This window comes from Corvus moneduloides, chromosome 2 (assembly GCF_009650955.1).
Source record: "Corvus moneduloides isolate bCorMon1 chromosome 2, bCorMon1.pri, whole genome shotgun sequence".
Classification (NCBI taxonomy): domain Eukaryota; kingdom Metazoa; phylum Chordata; class Aves; order Passeriformes; family Corvidae; genus Corvus; species Corvus moneduloides.
The window spans coordinates 54,257,289-54,273,620 of record NC_045477.1 but is presented as its reverse complement, the minus strand read 5'-3'; the positions used below and the strand labels follow the sequence as shown (position 1 = coordinate 54,273,620).

The 16,332-nt window shown below is 41.9% G+C and overlaps 1 protein-coding gene across 2 annotated transcripts in view; it reads left to right on the top strand.

Annotated features, from left to right (window-relative positions):
- The window catches only part of WDFY2 (WD repeat and FYVE domain containing 2), an 85,642-nt gene that overhangs the window by 18,678 nt on the left and 50,632 nt on the right, over positions 1-16,332 (top strand). The gene's annotated exons all lie outside the window — the stretch shown is intronic.

Below are 16,332 nucleotides of genomic sequence, written 5' to 3'. Positions count from 1 at the left end.
CTGTGGAGATCTTTGACCTTGCCTGAAGATTGTGGTGGCAGTGGCTGAAACAGTAGTTTTGGTTCCCGTTTCCCCTCTCCAAACGTTTCTTAGTAATTGTTTAAAAATACCATGTATCAGTGATAAGATCTTGGAGTTAAATCCCGTGTTGAAAAGCTGCCAAGGAGGAGAATGCTTTCAGGCCCTTTAGCAGGGCTTCGAAGTGACTGAGGCTGCCCAGAGGCAACTCTGTCTCTTTTGAAAGAGCTCAAACTTAATTCAGCCCTGCAGCTGGAGCTTCAAAATTCTAACTTGAAGATCTTTTATTTTAAAATAAGTGCTTATTTTTCTTGCAGTCCATAAATAGTTATTCTAGGCAGGGTTTCTTTGCAGCTCAGGTGTATGGTGTAACCTGTGTCCTAAGATCGAAAGACACATGTTGACCAGTGTGTCAATATGTTTTGATGCTCGAGAGTATTTGGGTGGACTGTTTCTCATGGATACCTGCTGTTCTATTGAGTGTCTGTTTTTATGTCTCTGCAAGCTTTCTGAAAAACTGACTGTATTTTCTTTCATCTTTGTCCTTTGTGTAACTTAGTTTTCTGCTGTCAAATATGTACAGATTTAAGATCATTTAAGTTCACCCAGGCTGAGGTCTCCAAGTGAACTCTCATATGCCTGGTAGCAAGAGGAGCTGAGCTACTTGGAACAAGTACTCTGTCAAAGGAACTTTAAGCAGAGTTTTACATTGCTATGTGCTCACAATTTTATCGTCTTTACATTTTTTATGTATTTGATGAGGTGTTGAATAAAGCTTGAGCTTGTTTTGGTTCACAGTAGCTTGTTAGGCTTACTCAGCCCATTCTTTTTCCCTGTAAGAAGGTATTCCTGAAATTTATTTCCTCTCATATAGATGTCTCTCTCAATCTCTGCATCTTCCCTCACCTTAGAAAAAAACCCTGTAGCTTTAGTTTTTGATAGCAAGTTGATGCTCCAGGTTGATATTTCTGCGTAGAGAAAGGGATTGATAAGACATCTTTGTTTTCACTAGTAACTGAGATGTCAGCTTCAAGAAACAAGCAGTGAAGAAGAAGCCAGGAGTTTCACACTAGGAAAGTCTGGAGGTTCCCAGGCTATTTTCTCTTTAAAGGAATTAACCAGGTAATGTGCCTGCTTGCGGGGCTTGTTTGCAGCGTCCTTGACATGCTACAAGCTATGATCCTGCCTTTTACTTCTCTAAGCATGAAGATGTTGCTTGATGGCTCTTTCTTTCATTTTGTGCTTGCATTAGCATTTTTATTGTAGTTAAAAGGTTAAGAGTCTAAAACTGACTTGGAAGGAATAGCAGGTTGGGAGTCTAACTTGCAGGTTTTAGGATACCTGGGGTGAAAGCATAATTTGCCAGACTTTCAATACCTGTGTATTATGATTAGGCTTGTGCAGATCCTTATGGCACCTTTTCCTGTTTGGACCTGCCCTCTCGTGTTAGTGTTGACATGGTTGTTTAATGGCCTTGGAATGTGGAGGGCTTTTAGAGCTTCCTGGAAACTGTTAGGGATGGTTATGGAGATGTTATCTGTCCCTTTACTTGTTAGCAAGTAAGTGAGTTTTGTTCATGTTTCCCAGCTTGCAATATGCACTGCTCATATGAGGAAAATGTTCTGAAGCTTCTGTAGAGAACTTCAGCTGGAATGACTTGCCACCTCCAGCACTTGCTTCAGGCTGGGACATCTTCTGTAGGTGAAGGAGGAATTGTTTTGTGGGTGAATGGCTGAACACATCATTATTGAAGTTGCTGGTAGTCTTAGCAAACGCAACAGCTAGGTACCACTTTAGAGGTTTTCTTTGCTGTATGATGTGGCCCTGTACACCTAAATCTTTAAAAACAGGAGCTAGCTTGGTCACTGGTCTCAATTTAGTATGGTACGAATGGTGTTATCTGGTTTTAAAAGACACAAAAGTGGTTTTAGCTATAGCTTGCAGACATAGTCATGCATTATATAGCCCTGAATCATGTTTGTAGCACATACATGCATATTTATTAAGAAATAAAATGAAAACTATGTAATAATAGAGAGTGTGGTTATTCCTCATAAAGAAAGACAGAGGAGGGGAAAGAAGGAATCTTGGGTGGGGGGTGGGGGGAGGGTTACGTATTTAACTAGATTCTGAAGACTTTATGTACCTTTTTTAGTGTGTGTCACTTGTACAGATGATGCACACAGATTTTTCTCTTCTGAATCCTGGTCACTCATGTTAATTGAGTGATGTTCATTGTGCCCTAATCCTAGCGGGTTTTCTGATTCTTTATCTGGGCAAAACAGACTGTGCCTGTATCTCTACAGTACAGCTGGTGTGCATGGGAGGGATAAGATATTTTGTGGTTTTTTTCTAAGGAAAGGGATGCACCTGTTTAGACAGGTGAGAGTTAAGGTAGTGGCAACATTTGTTATCCAGGAATGTATAAATCTAATGCAGGATGACCCTAAGAGGTTACTAGGTTTCATCCATGCTCTTCCCCGCCAGCAAACATGTGAAATCAACAGACATATATAGCCAAACATGGAGAGTCTTGAGTGATCCATAGCATTGTATGCTCATGTGAAGCTGAAGTGGGATTTTCCTAATATGCACAGCTGACCCTAAGTTGTCATCAGCTTCCTCAGTATTAAAAGCATGTGCTGCCATTTCAAAATTGCTGAACATCCTTGTCTTTTGTTGCCTTTGGAGGGAGACGTGGGTGTTGGGCATGTCTGAAAAGTAGGTCACTGGCATGTCAAGTTCAGACATATCTAACTCTGTGCTCCGGAGAAGATTCAGTGTCATTAATCTTACCTGAGCATGGGATATGGTGGGACAAGTGCGCTGACTCACCCAGCTTTCAGTGCAAGCAGTTCTGCTCAGTGCTGGCACACTTGTGTGTTTCTCAAGAGCCTGCCAGCGATGTGAGTGCTCATTCAGCTGGGCCTTCGATGTGCTGATCATGTGTTACCGTGTGAGACTGGCAGGAGGGGGCTGGGTGTCATCGTGGTAAACCTGCACTTTGCCAATAGCCCTCTTTTTACCACCAGCTGGATTGTAAGTGAGGAAAACTTTCACAGAGGCTGGTGTAAGCAGCTCTCCTGGTAATTGTGACCTCTGGTCTATGGCCTCTTGTGGGTGGGAGTTCTGTGCTCACTTCCATGCTACGGACCTTGGAAATGTAGGTATTCCAGTCAAGAACTGTCCTCCTGGAAGTATTCACAAGAAGTAAAAATTTTCACAGTCAACGGAAAATTGTCAAAATCTTTTCTTTTTAAAAAATGGGCATTCTAGTCTCTTAGAAGGTCACAAGACTTAGGAGGAAAATACTTATCCCTTTATCCCACAGCTTTCAAATTTCTATTTAATTTTTTTTTATTAAAGGAGTAGAGACCTTTGTCTTCTCCATTACCTTGTATTATCTTAAGTTCTTTTTGAACTCAGATGTCTCAGCTTCTTCCTATGGATCACTGTACAAACAGTGAGCCCAGACTGCTTATCTTATTAGTGTCTTCATCTCACATAGAGAAAACTCTGCAGAGCTTGTATTGCTAGGTTTGGTTTACAGTTCAAGGATTTTAAATACAGATATGCACTTCAGCTGTTGTCCAAGGCTTGTATTCTGGGTATGCTAACTAGCAAGATTTTTAGGGGGCATGAAAACTTAATGTCCATCTTGTGTAAATGAAAATCTCTTTGCTAAACTAACAGTGAACTAGGAGTGGGAATATGCATATGTGACAAGAAATGTGGGAGTTGTCTTTGGGTTTGTGCTGACATGACCTCTAACATAGAGAACTGTGATCTTTCCACCCTTAAGTACATAAAAAGCAATCTTGTTCTCCTTGTGGTTTTCCTGTCCAGATCCAGAACATTAAGCATGTAGCATTATAGTTCATGTGTGTGAAAAAGCTCTAATGGAACAGTGGGTTTCTTCACACAGTGCTGTGTTCAGGCAGGGTGCAAGGAACCACAGACCCTTGGTAAACTCTCTGAGTTTCCTTTCTCCTGTGGTGGAGTGGTAGAAAGTGATTGCTTTGCCCAGCAATGTGGTTGCAGTACAGGTCTGTAATTCTTGTCTAAGCACAGGGTTACATCACCAGTGTCTTCTCTGCCTTGCATGTGGCTGTTGGTTAGCAGCAGAAGTGAAGGTGCTGTGAGAACTGATTTGGATGCTGTTTGTGTATATTTATCAGTCTAAGCCTGGAGGTTTCACATCCAGGTGATTGCAGCATGAGCAGTAGCTCAAGCAGTGCAGAAGGTGTGGATGCTCTTCACAGGTGTAAAAAGACTTGTCCCTGCCTGGAGGTTCTTTAAATTTTGATAAAAACATCAGTCACCAATAAAATTGTTGATAGGAATTGAAGAGACCTAGTGCTGTAGATGCAATTTGGTTGCTATTTTTTTTTAACTCAATTTTTTGGATATGTCGTAATTTGATGACTGTGTGTTTGGAATAAATGTCAGGGTGGAGGTTAGTGCTGGCTGTTTGTGAGGAAGAAGCGGATGCTGGCTAGAGGCTTGAGAGAGAAGATAGGAGGTCCAAAAGCTCTTGGAATCAGACATGTTGCAGATGTTGAACAGTAACTGTTCCTGATTTGACTAACATGTATCCTGTTGAGATGCCAAAATCTGAGACTAGCATGTAAAATGTCTTGCTGGGTGCTTGTTGGGAGAGATAAACTCCACTTAGTAACTTGTGGGAGACCTTCCAATGTTGTGCTTTTTTAACCCTCTGTGCCGCTTTGTGCCACCACTTGTTGAAGTTTGTCTGAGCTTGTGTATCCCTTGCCTTAAGATGCTCTCCCCCTCTGTGTCAGCTAAAGATTTAAAGCACAAACATTTAGTCTCATCCCTCTGATTTGAGCTATCCTGAAACTACTAGCTCATGTAGGTCAATGCACAGATTGGTGGAACTCCTGCAGTTGCATTAGGTTCATGTCTTAACTGCAAGACAAGAGCTGCAGAAATGTGCTCTGACCTGACTTGGACCACAGCTTGTACAGACCCAACTTCAGCAGCACAGTTGGGCAGCAGAATAGAGTGGAACCTTAGGTGCTTGAGCCTTCTGAGTTAGAGGTGCAATGGTTTTTACTCCCCTCTCTGTTTTAGAGATTATTCTTTCTGTAAAAGATGTGAGTGAATATATCTTAACTTACAAGCTTTAGCTGGAATAAGAAGAGCTACTTAATATACCTTCTGTTTGCCCCCTGGTAGCCTTTTTCTCTGCCTGTTGCTGAACAGTGTTCTTGAGTTGCAGCAGGTTTTGGGATGATGCATCTGCTTCCCATACTAACCAGTTCTCATTTCTCTTCTTGTCTTCCCTGGCCCCATCTTAATTTCCCTGGCATCTGCTTACACAGAGACTGGATCTCTCATCAGTGTGTCTCATGTCTGTCAGGCTTGGTGACCTTCCCCTGCAGTCTCTCCAGTTCTGCAGCTGAGCAGTGCTTCTCGCCAAGAGGGGACTGCACAATGCCACCTCTGTGTGTGGCCTGTGGACTCTGAAAGAAAAACAAGTGCCGGTTATGGAGTACATGCAGTACAGAGATGGCATATAACTAAAAATGTGCTGTTGAAGGAAACTTGTTGGTTTTCCTCCTCAAGATAAAGATGTCTAGAGGAGGCAGTGATGCTGCAACATGAAATCACTGCAATACCTAAAACTAAAGGAATTGCAACAGTTTTGAAGCTACTGAGCTATTTAAGCAAGGCTGACCTTTCATTGTGGGTCACTTAGCAAACTGAAGGTCTCAAATAGCATGTGACCATTGTAACACAATAGAAATATGTCAGTAGCTTGTTTGAGCTACTTTATAGCATTTTGTTTACTGAGACAGACTTTTCTTTCTCTCTCTCCAGCTGCTCTGGTGCCTGCATGGTGTCTGCCAACCGTGATCTGTGCACAGGTTTCCTAGCAACATCTTTTAGCTGTGTGGTACTACATGGAAGAGAATTGCTCGAAAGTGGCACGAGTTTTTGTAAAATGGTGTTTGTAACAGCCCAGAGAGAAGTCAGAAAGTACTTGGCAGCTCAGAGATCAAATGGAAAGGAGAGAGCGGGAGGGCAAAATGCAGGCACTGCGTTGGTGCTTCTGTGGTCAGGAGCTCTAAAAGCTTCTTAAATGATGAGCAATGCCCTGAGGAGAGCAACTGGCTTTTGCACAAGTGTCTTCCGTGCATCACTGTGTTGTGTGCACTGTAACCTCTCAGACACTGAAAGACTATTCGCATAAAAACACTGCTTTGCCCTTGTTCCTTCATCACACACTGGCCAAATATGAGTGGGTTTGTACAAAACTTCTGGTATCGGCATGTATTTGCCCAGGGATTTGATAAGAATTGCAGTAGTCCCTAATGCAAGGCCAGAAGCAAGAAAAAACACAGCTGTTTCCCTTCTGCATGCAGTGTGAGGAGTGATGGATACAGCCATGCACTGCTGGTTGTGGCAGGGTGGGATGGGGCACCATGGGACGGAATAGGAGCAGCAGCCATGGAGTTCTGAGAATAGCCACACACAGCGGGACACATCCTGTTCAGCAGAGCCTTGTCCTGCATGGGGCATTTTAGGAAAGAGACAACAAAACTTCTTTTTTTTTACTTTTGTGAGGTAAAGAAATTATGTAAATGGGAAAACTATAAAACAGACATCCATACAGGAATGGCAAGTACCCCTGCAAGCAGTTTGGGCGAGTGGCTGGAGCAAGCCTGGAGAAGGAAAGGGACAGTTTCGTGAAAGGAGAAGCAGGGGAGGGCAAGTTTACCAGGCAACCCTCCAGGGAGGGACCTTTACATAATCACAAAGCCATATGCATCTCTTGGGGGTCTTCATATGTCAGTCTGCATGCCTGATGGCTTGAAACTGCACATAAATAATGGCCAAAATGGATATTTGTCTATCAGAAAACAACTAATGAATTTTACAAATTAGACTGTGCCAAAATTTTAGATGGACAAAATGGATTTTTTTAGATGGACAGTACTGGCTTCATCCTCATGAGAGGGAGAACAGTTGTGTAGGCTGGGCTAAAAACCATGGTGTTTTAATTTTTCTCTTAGTCAGGCTGCAGGAAATAGCATTGTGTAACTAACCTTGGCCAGACTTTGAACATATGGGCTTTGCTTGTCACACCATGTGTATTCACCACTTAAATTAAGTTTTTCAGGGAACTCTTAAGGTTTTGAGCACTGAATCAAAGGCGATGCCAAAGCACAGTTCTGGGTAGAAAAGCACGGCTGTTCTGCTGCCAAGTTTACTGCAAAATTTTGTCTAATGTTGTCTTTTATTCTCCAAGTCCTGTACCATTCCCTCCTACTGTGAGGTGAAAGATCAATGTACTTAGCAGGTTTTTGCAATAACAGTAGTGATCGATCAGCCCCAGAAAGCAATGCTTTTGACCTTTACAGGTCTGTAATCATGGTTTCCTTAGGCGTTGAGTCCTGTGGAGTGAAATCTGAGAAAAGGCTGTCCTAATGTGAAGTGGCCTATTTTGCCACAGGTTGAATTTTCTGAATTCAGGTGATAGAACAAGTACAGTTCTTTGTCTTGGAGGGATATGGAGAGAAGATCCATGCCTGTGTTTAGAATGTGACAAATAATGAGATTTTGCACCTCCAGCAGTGAGTGCAAATGTAGTAAATTTACCTTTGGCTTCAAATTCACTTATAATAGCAAATAAAGGCTTAATTGTATTCTTAAGCAGGAGGTGCATCTGCTTTGTGGAATACTTTGAGGCCTTAAAGTAAACAGGTTTTTCTTTTTTTCTCCTTTAAAGCTATGATAAGGGCTAGTCATGAGTTGGTGCTAAAGCTTTTGCTTTAGCTTAAAATACAGTAAGTTATAGTGAAAACATAATTACATTTATGCAAGCTAATGCATGCTAGAAGATGGGAGATCAGAGGCTTTTGGTGTTGGTAAAGAGCAGTGGTACGTATCCTGGTGCAATGGTTTCAAGATTTAGATATCTAAGTACCAACAGTCTTTGTCTTCCACACTGTTAACTTATCTGTAGCTTGAAATTAAAAAAACCCCATATAAATAGGGACTAAAAAAAGAAGTCCAGTAGGTTTATTGTGATGCAAGGATAAGAGGAAGTAGGAGAGCACTGAAAATTAGTCTGTTCTGTTGCTTTTCTTGTCACCGTTTAGGCTTTCTGTGGCAATACAGCAAAGCTTATCTTATAGATGTCTCCTCCGATTTGGATGCTTTTCCAAGAACACTTACAGTGGGGTTTCTTTTCTTACAGGTGCCAGCTGGCACTGCAAGGTCAAGTGATGAACTCACTTTTCTGTAAGGTATTTCTCTATATGTATGTTTCTAGGCCAGTTTAGTACACAGAGATACAGAAGGGATTGCCTTTTCAATTAAAGAATCGCACTTATCTCAAAAAAACTTGTAATGCAATCCCTTTTAAGAGATAGGTCCTCATAAAGTATTTTGCCCAATTTCCAACATACATAAACTTTAGGAATCTGTGCTGTGAAACTGGAAATGATGGCCTGCATTTTCCTTGTAACTAGTTTGCACTCATTTTGCTTATGTGCTGAATTATCCTTACTTTATATATTTTCTTCTTGATCCTAACTGTTATTAAGCTCTATCTTCTCATTCCCATAGTCCGTTCTTTTTTTCCCATCCAATACAGAGAAACTCTGCCCTTCCTCTCAGATCTGTGTTTTGCTAGAGCAAATGTGGGCTGTGGAGTCATCCAATGAGTGGTTCAAATGGACATTTCAAAGGCTTCATGTTTTGCAGCACCATGTGCATTCCATCAGATAGAAAGAAAGCAGGATTTCCAAGGAGATGCTTTCAGCTTTGATGGCAAGGGCATAGTCTGTGGTCCAGCCTAGCTTTTGCTGCATGCAGGGTTGGCTAAAGACAGCTGCAGCATTCTGATGGCAGTAGAGGTCCTCTATGTGTGTCTTGTCTGGATTTAGGAATCATGCCTTGGCTCCACTGGCTTTTTCAGCAGCTCCACCAACAATAAGCAGTTGTCAAAGGATCACTGCCCTTCTGTAGCTACTGGAAGTCCAGCAGGAAGGGTCATGCCTGTGCTGTTCTCCAACATCAGGCATACAGCCCTTGTGTCCGTTCTTGTCCTGTTGGTCCTATTGATTCAGACTCCTGTGGCACAGGACTCTTTGATCAGGCAGATCCTCAGCATAGTCTGCTTTCTCCTGGCCAGGAGCTTAATGGGAGGTGAAAGGGTCTTTGCTGAATAGTCCTGTGTTTGTCTTCTAGACATAAATGTTCTCTGTGCTTTTATTATGCCATGGGAACAATTTACTTTAGCATAGGCAGAAACAAATACTGATAAAAACTAGAGATCTAAGTAGGGCAGTGTAGTAGTACTAACACGGGAAAAAGAGGACAAAAGCAGTCTCAACATTAATTGTGCTGAGGAGAGAGGGTGAAAAGATAATGTATCTGTCAAATCAAAATTGACACCTTTGGCTTTATTGTCCCCTAGACCTGGACTGATGATATGTAATTACTGGAATTAAGAAGTTAATATTTTTTGTGGCAGTCAAGTGATGTGTTTTATTCTGTTCCACTGAGTCCTATGTCCCATTCAGTCAGAACAACTAAAATTAAGCCCAAAAAGAGCTCTTTGGGTCTACCAAAGCCTTGCCTGGGCTGCTCTGTGGGCTGCCCTAGCGGCTGAGACTTTTAGTGCTGTCTGATGAGCAAAAGCCTGTCTGGTGCTACCTCAAGTTTTCCAAGTTCTGTTACATCTTAATTTTTTGAGACAACTGCCAGTGCCAGCTAATGCAAAGAATGGATGTATGCTGGATTTCCTCAGGCAGGAGCAAGAGGGGAAAGCAGCTCGTTTAAGAGTGTCAGCTGTAATGGGTGGTGGACCACTGCATTTGGCACAGTATGTTACATACAGGGGTTGGTTACACAATATATAGGCACTAATCCATTTCCAAAGAGTTCAGTCTATTCCCTTCAGGAAATGAATCAGACTTTATAAACTAATCTCTTCTTGGTACCTTCTGCAAGTGCCAGTAAATGAGTGGGAATAAATGAATCCATCATCATGCTTTGAAAATATCAACTGCTAAATGATCCTGCCAGATTTCCAGCAGGGGCATCAGCTCAGACCCATACAAACACTGAACATCCAGCTTCACACTCTGATCCCTGTTGCTGCCAAGTTTATTTGTAGCTAAAAGGCCAAAACACATAAAATTTCGGAGAGCCTGCTATGGTGCTTGGAGTACCATGGCAGTCTGAGCTGTGAAGCGCCAGCAGATGAACAGCCCTGTTGGATGGGCTGTTGCAGAGACCTCTCAGCCTTGCTGCAGGCAGGATTTCTACAGGCTGCCCAGCTGCAGGCTTTTCTCTGGGGGGAACATTTGGGATCTCTGTTGTTTGCCATTTCATCTTCCCCTTTGCATGCTCTTTATGATTCCTGATACAGTTGGGGAGCACAAGACTAGGGGGAAGGGAAGAAATCCCACAGTAGCAAGTGTTGATTTTGGAGTGGAGGATTAAAAGTAAGAGATGGGGTTTTTTTGTTAAACAAGAAATGCTGTAAATGCTGTTGGTCACAGCCCTTCAGTTTCCAGCAGTAAGCTTTTCCACAAATACTGTTGCTAACCCATATTATTATGCTGGAGAAAGCAGTAGGGAAAGGGAGCTATGAATGTACTGATTGTTTAAAAAAATAATTACATGCTCTAGTGGCTGAAAAATGCATGACTTTCATCTGAATTCTGAAAGCTCTTCTGTGATTTCAGATGCTTTTACTCCTACTTTCCCTCCTTCCTTCATTCTTTAGTAGATGAGAGAGAAGCTTGGTGAGGATTTCCTTTATAAATTTGTGTGACCAGGAAACCAAGCCAAAAAGTTGTCGTCCCCAACTGGTTTCATCCACAGCATCCTTTTGATCACAGCTTATATTCGTTCTCTAAAAACCTGATGACCTAAAACCTCGTCTTCGAGGAAGCAGGCATGAACATTGTTGTCTGGCTTTCATGAGGAGTGAACACACCTGAATAGAAGGCCCAAGGACTGCTAATATTGAGGTCACCAGCAGGAAGCATGGATAAACCTCACCCACAGCTTGGTCTGCCTCAGTCAGTCTCCTGTGGTCTTTCCTGTGCTCTAAAACTGAACTTATGTTCACATGCCCTTTTTGACACAAACAGACATTTTTAAGAGTCAAATTCTTTTAGAAACAAGCGTAACTGTTATTCAGTTGTTAAGCACAAAACCTGAACTATTAAATGTGTAGGCAAGTGTTTTGTATACAAAATGATATGGGAGAAGTAGATAAATAACCACTTTGACAAAAATTCTGGAGATAGGAAAAGCAATGACATGGGTAATTGTTTAGTGATCTGTGTTCATGTTTAGCACGTGGATTAAAAAGTGCCAACAGTGGTTTCAAAAAGTGGTGCATGTGCATGTGTTGACACCTCAGATTCAATGGTATTTTTCCAGAAATAAATGGTACTGCCTGTGTTTGAAGGCAAGGTCCTAGCTTGCAAGCTGGTTATTGTGGTATTCTGAAGCATTATCCTGGCAATGGTCATCTTTTTGCTTTGAGTTTCATTTCCCTTTATTGCTGTGTATGATAACTCTAAGCCAAAAAATGGTTTTTATTCAGTTATTGACCAATGCCATTACACCGACCTCAGGCTAATAAAAATGAGGGAGGGAAAGTGGGAAAATATAGACCACCTTGAGATATTATTGTTGTGTACAGTGTAACAAGAAAGAAGACCTCTTGTCAGGGTGAACAGCCAACCCCTTGTTCTCACTTTCCTGTTCTTTTAGACAAGCCCAGTATTGCATAAGATGGTTGGTGTATACAGGGATCAATACTATCAAGCCTTTTTTTAATGGCTCCATGAATCAGCTGGGAGATATGGGCAGCTGAACCCATGGCCAGTTGCTATGGGGACTGCATTTCTAATAAATTAAATAGTGTGAGAGTATATTTCAAGCACGGGGATCTGGCTGGCTGTGGTGTCTGGTTGTTGGTATCAGGCACTGTTCTTGCCATGAGCCAGTTTGTACAGGCAGTCCCCATACAGGGTTTGGGAGTCGGCTTCTACCAGGGACTGTTCCCAGTACATAGCTTGGATGCAGCTGCTGGCTTCTATGCCAGGTGGCCTCACTGCCGGAGGCTGGTCCCAGGCCTGTGTCACTTATTAAGGTAGGTGTGTTTCACATCTCCGAAGCACCCAGGTCATGTGGCCGTTCCTCCTGGTGGGGTATCAGATTGCCTACAGGACATTGGTTCTGAGATTTAAAAAAAACCCCCAAACCAACTAAGCCACTGGATTAAACAAGACACAGCCCTTGAAACTGTTACGCCTCTAAGCACTTCTGTTGGTTGGAGATCTGTAACAGTAAGTTTAATAACCCTGAATTTGAGACCAAAATAGTTTGAGATTCTTAAGATAACTTCAACCAGACGTCTAGAGGAGGACAGATCTCCCAGGGCCCCTGCACTGAGCAGAAGTTCGTGTGCCTGCCAAATTCCTGTGTGTGACATTGGCCAATGACCCGCAGGGCTGCAGCCAGGGCTGGAACCCAGCTGGAGCACTGAAGTTGCATTCATTGCCTCTGTGGCCAAATTCTCTAGTCAGACCTCTTTGTTCGCTTCCTGCACCACAGGAGGCCCAAACACTGGACCTGTAACTGATGTGAATACATCTTCTGGCATTCCTCAATAGCTGTCAAGATATGTTTTCTCCATGAGCCTTCATTTCTGACACCCAGGGATGTATCTTTGGCCAGTTTGAGCAGAGCATTGCATGTTCTGTAGGTGTGGGAGATGGGACATGAATGCTTCCTTATATGCCAGCTCCTTCTCTGCTTACACCATCCTGGGGTGGCATCCTTCCAGTGGGCTTGGTGTCATTGCAGCTGCACTGTGCCTGCCAGTAAAAGCACCCAGGTTTGTTCTAATAAGTGTGACAGTCCCTTCACTGTTTCAGGCCATGTGAGAGCTTTGGTCCTGTATTTTTAAAGTCATAGAACAGTGCTAAGCTGTAGTAATGACCAGTTTTGAAATACAAGTCAGTCACCAGTCATCTGCATCTGAAACACAGACAGCTGAAGAGAGAATTCTTCATCCGAATCAAGAGCATAGCTTGAAGAAGGTCAAGGAAGTCCAGTCACAAACTACTGTGAAGTTTTACTGAAATATTTCATCTTTGAAAAGACCTTCAGTCATAAAAATTACATTCGTGCTCCTTTCCATTCCTAAAATACTTGAAATAAGCTGGACATACAGTTGTCACAGACCTTACCCCAAGCAGTTTTCTGCCCATACATTTGGTGTTGCTGCCAAATGATTATAGAAAACTAATAGGTTTTGTAGGTTGTATTAAAACTTCAAGGAGGACAGAAAATAAGAAACTTCCGTTTCCTAGTAAAACTGGTGATGCCACAAAGAACTATGAAGGGGAAGTGAGTGGCCTCAACAGGTTGTGAGCTCCTCTACCTAAGAAAAGCAAGGAAACTTCAGGTACAGTAATTAAATTAGTCTTCAAAGCACATTTTCAATAGAAAGTACTTTATAGCTAGAGATGCTTGTTCTATAACTGTCAAATAGGTCTTTCTGCCTTGTTCAGTTTACCTGCCACTGATAATGTAACAGGTGTTGTTTGGGCAAAGTCTTGTGGAGAGAGTCTCTTCCATAATCTTACAGTTTTTGTACGAGATGTTTCCATTTGAGTATCTGGTGGATGATTCACACAGTATTTCAGTCTTTCTCTTTTTTCTGCTACTTTACCCATTGTTTCGGGGACAGTGATGTGTCTTCTGTCAGGAAGAAATAGTAATTTCCTTTTGTTTCAACATGCAAACAAACACCAAAATTGTCATGGCTGGTTTCATCCTGCTCCAGTGTCACTTGAGAGTTTTGCTGCTGGCCTCATGTGTGGGACCAGCTGAGCATTTCAAAAGGGCAGGTGGTATTTGCGTTGCTGGAGGAGTGCATGTACAGCTGCACAAGGGTGATAGATATCCCTTAGCTGTCACTGCCACAGTAACTGGGATGGGGCAGCGATGGAGTCAGAAAATGTGTTGGATGTAGCATCATTGTTCTGAGACTCTTTGGCATGGTGCTGCCCTGTGGCAGTTGTGTTCTCCTCCTGTTCCTGAGCTTGGCCCAGGTTGCTAAGCTGGGTTTTGTGTCTTGGAGCCAGGCTTTCCAGTGGCAAGGATTGTTGGACTTGCCTTGTCTTCTACAGTATGTTGTTGTTCCCTCTTGGATTGTGAGGTAATTTATATATTCTAGTTTGTTTCTTGTGTGGAGTGTCTTGTTGTAGGAGCCTTTTGTGTTTCCTATGAAAAGTTTCTTGTTTCGTTTTTAATATTACTTTAGCTGTTCTCAGGATGGTTGATCTGAAATTATCCTCTGGTACAGGTCCTCTGATACTGAGGAAAAGGTGTCAGAGTATTTTGGCCCAGCCCTGAGTTGTTATAAGATTGATTGCCTTTTCAAAGCATCAGAGGATCAAGAAAGCAACAAAATTTCCTTTAAATCATGTATGCCTGGAATACCCGGGATGTAAGAGTTGTACAGCAATCTTTATAGTATTTTTCTACAAAATCTGCTGCTTTTGCTGTACCACAAGATTGCACTGTCTTACTTTGGACACAAATAGAAATTCTGCTTGGCCTCCATTGCATAAGATCTTGTAGAAACAACAATTTTAACCGTAGACTAAGAGAGAGAAGCATATTTTGAGCCAAATAAAATTAAATAACAAGTAGCTATCAATTATGCAGAAGTAACAAAAATAAACAGAACAAGATGTCTAACTTAGCTCCCTCCTTCCTATGAAACTAAATTGATTTTCTTTTCTGAAATCAGATCAGGGTGACACTGGTGTTGCTATTTGGCAAGATGATATGGTTACATATTGTCTGAAAAAATAAGGAGAAATCATCTGCTAAAGCTGAAAGTTGAAATGGAAAGGTTTCATTGTAGAGAGAAAGAATGGGATGAATGTGTGATTATCCATCCTGCCTTGCAGAGAAGCTCAGTTCTTGTTCAGTCAGTGCATATCCAGTCTTGATGCTATGAAAAAATGTAGCTGCTACATTTTTGATTAGCTTGTATAGTGTGGAGTGGCTTGCACTGTGGTGTTTCATGAGAGTTCCATTTTTCAGTAACTACCTCTATAGTGGTGACGCCATGAAGATTTTTTGCCTTTTCTTTTACACCCCTGTTATACCTTTTTTACAACTTCTGTATTCTTAGTGCTTTTTGCCTACATTCTTGGACTTGTTTGTCAAGCTGAGAGACTCAACATTTTAGAAGCTTCGTAGGTAGGGATCAGTGTGCCCCAGACCCCAAGGTCCTCTCCAGAACACATTCTGTACACTAAGATAGAACCATCCAGGGGAAGGCTCCGTGGGGAGGGGAGCTCATTCAAGCCTCTCATTGGGGAATTTTTGATAGATATGCTAATTAGTAAAACCTATAATGTTATACCAGATCTTTTGGGGGAATTGCGGGGTGCATTTTGGTGCATTTGACCTGGACATGTGCACCTAAGGATCCTTAAAATAAATATCAAGGTCAAATCCCTTTTTCCCTTCTAACCGTGTTTGACTCTTGATTTTAAGACTAGGAAAAGGCATCAGTGGAAGCAGAACTCCTAGTCCTGTGTTCTTACCTTAGACCTGCTGGTGTTTGGTACCACTGTCCTTAAGTTCTCTTGTGCAGCTGGATTGTGGTGCTGCTTTCTCTGTATGTCCAGGACTGATTTAGAAGCATCTCAAACAAATGTTTTTTATCTTTGACTAGTAGTCATTTTTGTAAATATTTCCTAAACAGGACCAAGTTTGATTCTGTGTGTTTGTTTATTCAAAAACTAAGCTGCTTTTGACGAAAAAATATTTCATTCTTGAGACCCAGTAATAACTTGACTCAAGTTGGGGAAGAAAAGAGAGTAGGAATTTAAGAGCCAGAGCTGAGACTTGAAACTTTCCATAAACACCAAAGAGGAAGACAACAGAAGTGGAGCTTTTTCTCTTCCTTAAAATATGTACAAATTTTGCAGTATGCAGTTGGGAAAAGATCACTTGACATTGAATTCAGATAGCCTGCAATGGTCATAACTTCCTTTTTCAAACATATTTTTCTCTATGCTTATTTCACAGCAGTAGATAATGAACCTTTGTTTGTCTTAAATGCCAAACCCAGTTCCTGTCTGTTAAAAGAAAACAGAGCCTAAAGGATTTAGTGTCCCAAGTAACAGAGCAAGAACTTTGTAATTGTGAGGTATCAAGGTAAGTGCAACTGCACTTTGGGGAGAAGCCTTAATGTGGGAAATACTTTCCAATTTACAAATTTGG